Below are 6668 nucleotides of genomic sequence, written 5' to 3' on the forward strand. Positions count from 1 at the left end.
CATCTGTTAAAAGAATCCAAGGAATATTTGCCTGAGGCAATATCTCATGCACCGAGTAAATCTGTATTATTTAAGATTATTGCTTTTTATACTTCATCGTAATCGGAGTAAATATTTTAAACTAAATATTTTTACACCAACGTCTTTTTAAGAATGTGATGCTGGGTTTTACGGAGAAAACTGCCAACACATGTGTAGCTGTCATTGCATAAATATGACTTGTGCTAAAGACAATGGCACCTGTTTGACTGGATGTAAGAAACCGTTCTATGGGGACAAATGTGATCAAGGTTAATCTTAAGTTTATATATATCAGCATTTGCGTGCTCAATCTATTGAATAAGAAGGAAATGAGTATAGTTTAGATACAATATAATATATATAAAAGCTGAATAGAAACTGGATTGTCATTTGTTTTTCTTCTTTGCTAAACAAATTTGTTGTAAAAAATAACTTTTTAAAAAAAAATATTTCTAGGGGGGAAAAAATATACGATATCGTCCTATGCGAAAGAGTATCCCATAGTGAGTGGCATATTGGGAGCATTAGTGGGTGTTATGATAATGGTGTTTGCTGTGTTATACATAAGGTACAACTGTGTTGCACTTTTATACCTGCGTTTTATTTTTTTTTTTAAAGTCATATTTTGGATTAAATTGATTCTTAAGAATATCAATTTTACCTAAAACTCTAAAACCATGACAGAATTCGTTAACTTACAGAATCAGTATAATTATATTGTTTAAAAGTATCATGGAGATTTTAAAAAAATGACGAAAGAAATTAATGTTTTGGTCAGTTTGGTCTTAAAAAATGCTGTTTTTTTTTTAATTTCAATATAGCATTTTTGTTTAATATCTTGGTAGTTAATTATTATTATTTCGCATTAATAAATATTTCTTTTGTATAGTATATTGGAAGTTTATGAAAAATTTTTAATCAAGAAAGTTTCTCTCATCTTTACTATTTATTGATGTTTTTTCCTCGTAGATAGCGTTCATTTGTCATTGAAAGAAAATCAAAATATAGAAACAATTCTACTCAAATAGACAATGAGGAAGGACATTCAGATGCAAATGCAGAAAAAGAAAGAGCCTTATATCAAGAATTGAGTACGTTTGAACACAGGAGTGTATATCAAGAATTGCATGTATAGGGTGAGGGAAATCCTTATCAAAATTTTGATTAAGAATAATTCGTAGAGTCGTCTCAAGCCACGGCCTGGAGTCTGTACATATATATACATGTATATTGTTCTCTCCTAACCATGACTGCTTTATCACATAATGTAACATAATTTTGAATTATCACACTTCTGGTGTGTGACATCCTTTTGAACCAATGACAATTTGGCAATATTTTAATGAGCTACGAAATATTCTCTTCTCTTTTAACAAAAGCCGAAATGGGAGATTCATTTGCTGTCTATGGTTTATGACATTGGTTGTAGTTTATATACAATACACAACATGGAACGAAATATCCTGTGTAGGCATTTAATTTTTTTTAATTATATACCCTTTTCACAACCTGTAAGAAATAGATACTAGAAAAATACTGAATGTAGTTGTACATTTACTATCGGATATGTTATATTTTACCCTTGTGAATGTACTTAATGTATACGTAGTTAGATTCTGTATTCATGTACATTATTGTAACCAGTGTTGGGGTCAATTACTTTGAAATGTAATTAAATACTTTCAAATACATTGAAAAATTTGTCAATTACTTGCAATTACAATTACATTGATTTTTACAAATGTAATTAATTACTCTCAATTACTTTGAAGAATGTAATTAAATACATTTCGATTACTTTTGTTTCATTTTCAAAAATCCTGAAAAACAAATACATGTATATGTAAATTTAAGGTAGGGTGGATATTTTAAATAAATAATGTCAGGTGTCTGTCATGTTTGTGTGTTTCATCAACATAAGACCTAGTCCTACATGTACATTTATCAATCAATTGACTGCCTTTATGAAATCAAGTTTCAAGAGTTTATGAATCAACCATAAAATACTCTCAAATTATTTCAGCTACAGGTAGGCAAGCTAAACACCTTAAATTGCAAATGTTTGCAAATAATACTTGTTTTATGTAATAACTATTTTAAATACCAAATGTTTTATGTAATAACTATTTTAAATACCAAATGCATACATTTAGGTAAAGATCTGTTTAAATGTTAAAATAGTGATTCTTCTCTAAAGTACAAGTAAATAAATAGTAAAGCATTCTTAATAGCATTTAGTAAATCACCTCTAATGGTCAAAACTTGGAATTTAAACAAAGCATGGTATAAAATTAAATAGAATTTTGGAGGGTTGTTTTGATAGCAATTTACAGCTGGGAGTTGAAGGGCAACAAGGCAGGTCTTTTTTTTTTTTTTTTTTTTTTTTTTTTTGACAATTAAGCAAGAAAAAATTGAAATGTTTCATGCCTATACCAATGAGAGGTAGAGCAAAATTTTTGATAAACATTAAAATTAGTCTAGTATTAATTCTTTATGTGCATTATAATTATAACACAAGCTTACATTTTTATAAACAAGTCAATATATCAAATTCATTTATTGAGATATAAAAGAGTTTAAGATTTTGAAAAACAGAAGGGCTTCTTTGAACAAATTAAAATAACTGTAAAATGTGTCTGTGTTAGAAATATTTTCCTATTAAATACACATATTATGTATTTTGTAAAGTAATTGAAATGCAATTGAAAAGTAATTGAAATTACAGGGTATTTTTTCATTGTAATTAATTATAATCAATTACAAGTATTTGAAAAAATGGTCAATTACAAATTACTTCCAATTAATTTGAAAACTGTTATTAATTACACTCAATTACAATTACTTTTTTCAATTACCCCATCCCTGATTGTAACTTTAAGAATTTCAGAAGTGTTTTGTACTTATCCAATTTTTTTTAATTATGTCGCGGTTAAACTAAACTAAACATGGTCCCATGCAATTTATTTTTTTTTGTTGTTTGTGATCTAAAATAAATATTCCAAAACTATGAAAGTGAATGATTGTGAATTAAATTAAAAACACCGTACCATCCCAGTCAGGTTGGGTTGTAGGGGTATGAAAAATCCTGTGTATGAGTGTGGGGCTAAAAACATAAAAATAATGAAATGTTTGAAAATCTCTTTTACTCCTGGACATCAAGCTGTCAAAATGTTGACATGATTGAAATACATATAAGCATTGACCTCTTCCATAATTGTGAATTTTATGACCAAGGATCAGGGGTTATGGAGTTAGGGCGGGGCTCTATTGATCTATAGTGAAAATGCATAAAATCTCTAAAACCTTCCTCACTTTTGGTAAACTAAATGTATGCCTATGGTAATGAAAGCACAGAGATTTGTGAAATTTTGACCACTGGATCAAGTTTTATAATGCTGGGCAGATTTATATTGATCTTGTATGGATATGTATAATCAACTTATAGAGTTGGATTCATTTGCGCTTATAATATAATTCACAGTAAATAATAAAATTGTTAGGCCAATTTAATAAAAGAAATGTACAAGAATTTTTAATGTAAACTATAAAAAGTTTGTATAGTTTTTATGCTGAGATAGACTTGTAAAAAAAAAAAAAAGATGATAAAAATGAGACAAAAATACCTTTTTGTACATTGAATATTATATAAAGACCAGAAGAGGTCAGAGCGAGAGGGAATCTGTCGGGTAAACTCTGTTTGTTCAGAAATTATAATTTTGTTTCGTCCGTGTCGTGATAATAACAAATGGGAGAGTACTAGCAATGGAAGTACAGGCAATTTAATAGATCGACTGTATCATTTGCTACTGAGTACTAACATGTACATGTAATTAACATTTCTGCTGATTCCTGAAAACTCCATTTCTCTTGCATTTTGGAACCATTTCTTCAACTTTCAGTTTATTTTATTCTTCTATGGGTCTTTTACAGTAATATATTATATAAGAGGATTATTTTCGTAATTTGCATTGGCTGAGAGGACGTCACGTGATATTCCTCCTTTTGTGATATCGACGTGAAAGCGCATCCGCGGAAAATGATATCGCTTGACATGTACCGTTCTGTTGCACTAAAGTTACGTAGAACGTGACGTCATAATATAAGAAGCATGATTTTAACCATTCTGACTTAATGACAGCCAAGTCTGTTCAGTTAGGACTGTGTCAGTGCATTCACTTTCAGTGATTATATAATATAACTATTATGGACTTCAGTGAACGGTCAATATGTGCTCGGTCGCTATCACTTTCTGTGTCTTCGGTCAATATCAATTGCCATGAGTCCTTACAACCACATATCGACCTACACTGAAGTCCATGATTGTTTAATATATCACTCTGGTTACTATTAAGGTCTGTAGTTTTTATTGATATACATTTTTAAAACATAAGCATTAGAATAATCTTTCATATTTTGTTATATACCTTATTTGGAAAAAAAAATTGGCAAAATTTCCATTGCAACATTTGTGGTAAATTAGACATAGGAGTTATTTTTTTATTGATATTATCAACTCTCTTCGAATGAAAAAAAGGAACAGTGATTGATTTTTAAAATAACGGACAATACAAATCGGTAAAACAGGGCAAAAACACGGACCCCCCAGAATTTCTAAAGTTGGGATCAAGTGGTTAGGTGGTTAAGCATTCCCTGTTGACCGGTCACACCCTTCAGGATCCCTATGTATTGATCAGGTAGACATAACAATTCCGTATTCAAATTTAGTATAAAAACAGGGTTTACAATTGGCATGAAACACGTCAGCCAAAATACGACCCAATGGCGGGAAATATTTGCAAATAAGGTCATTATAACGAATTTACGAAATGCTGAATTTAAACATAGCAATTGTTTTTAGATGCGTCAGTCTAAATAAAACAAAGTCAGCATAATGACCAGACCATAGACTTTTGAATTTGATCTTTAACGAGATAGATTGAAGTTCTTCATCATCGACACAAGCCCGCCAAGGAAAACAAATGCACTGTATGCAGAATAATTTCTCCTCTGGAGTACCGTATTAGTTTATGAGAATGCATTCCTCTCTTTTCATGGACACTTTGCAGGCAATATGAAAAATAATAACAACGAAAAACGTTACGTATTTCATCATTTTGAAACTCAAGACCTCTTGGGTCCAGATTTCAGATTAAATAAAATGTTACATTGTGACTTTGAAATTCTTGACATTAATCAAATAAATTTGGCTGTAAGCTTATGTCCCAAGAGAGAAAGCCCAAGGTTGGTGCTGCATGTATTTTGAACATAATCATATTTTAAATGTCCTTCAACTTTTATCATCTGTCCTACCCGTAATCAAATAATTTAGGAATAAGTTTCATGAATAAGATAGTGAATATAGAAGCTTCACTAAATTATAATCTTTATATCACAGACGATACAACTGAAAATCTGTAAAATCCATCTTTTGTCCTGTATATAAATAAAATTGTTTACAAAATTTATGAGATTTGTTACTATTCCTTATCACCGCCTCTTTATTATATATCCAATGATAGAAATGTTGATGAAATTACATTTCATACAAATCTCGAACAATGGCATATTTGGTTTGTAACTGAGTAGCATTTCTTAGCAAATCAGTTGGCATCTCCATATGGATTTTTTAAAATGAAGTCCAGCAAACCCCTATCCACGAAGATACCACCGTCATTGATCCTCTTTTTCATTTGTTCTGTGTTACAATGTACAATATAATTATGAAATTCTAAAATTCTTGGTGTACGATATCATAAGGAAGTGCACCTTTTGCAGCACTATCAGATATGGTGTTGCCATGGATACTAAATCAAATATTTTTCCTTGATGCATGAAATAATAGATTCTTAGAACTAAATTGATTTATCCAAAATGTATAGGTGGTCATATTTGTCAAACACTGTGACATTACGAGTTCAATAGATATATGGAATAAAGGAATAAAAATGATATTATCGTAAGGTAAAATTCTCGAGGTTCGAGGAAATATCATTGTTTCGTGGGGATTTGATTTTGTGGGTTAAGGAGTGCTGAGTTGTCATAAATACGAAATTTTACATTGCGTGAAGGACATAAATTCGTGGGTCTCTTCATACCACGAATATAACGAACATTAAACCCTCACAAAAACTATGATTTTCACAGTATTGTTAGTTAATAACACGTCTTTGGTAGATCTAACTGTATAAATGTAATTATAGGCCACATCAAAAAACTTCAAGTAGAAATTTTTTAATAAAGCCTGCTTTGTAACAAAATCAAACCAGGTCTGCTAATAATGGGCACAATAGGCACCCATGATGTCTCCAGCAAATTATTGGAAGGCATTGTCTTCAAAAGATTTCAGAGTACTTGTGTGTAGAATTTAGTATATATATTAAAATATGAGATAAAAAAAATGACCTTGAACAAGGTAATGCTTATGATTTCAAATTTTTTAAATATTCTTCTGAGTTTTGATGTATTAACAATTGATTTACACCACTTCTCCAATATGATTTTGTGCATTCACCAGATTGACTCCTTCATGAGGATTTTCCTTTCTTTATCATTCAATTCCTTCAACATAATTATTTTTGCAAAACAATCTCCCTGAAATCCACTATGTTTACATATATTTATAAAATAAAATGCAACTTCATTAATGC

Source organism: Saccostrea echinata, unplaced genomic scaffold, assembly GCF_033153115.1.
Source record: "Saccostrea echinata isolate AGI-Se365-2 ecotype Australia unplaced genomic scaffold, CSIRO_AGI_Sech_v1 ptg000027l, whole genome shotgun sequence".
Taxonomy (NCBI): Eukaryota; Metazoa; Mollusca; class Bivalvia; order Ostreida; family Ostreidae; genus Saccostrea; species Saccostrea echinata.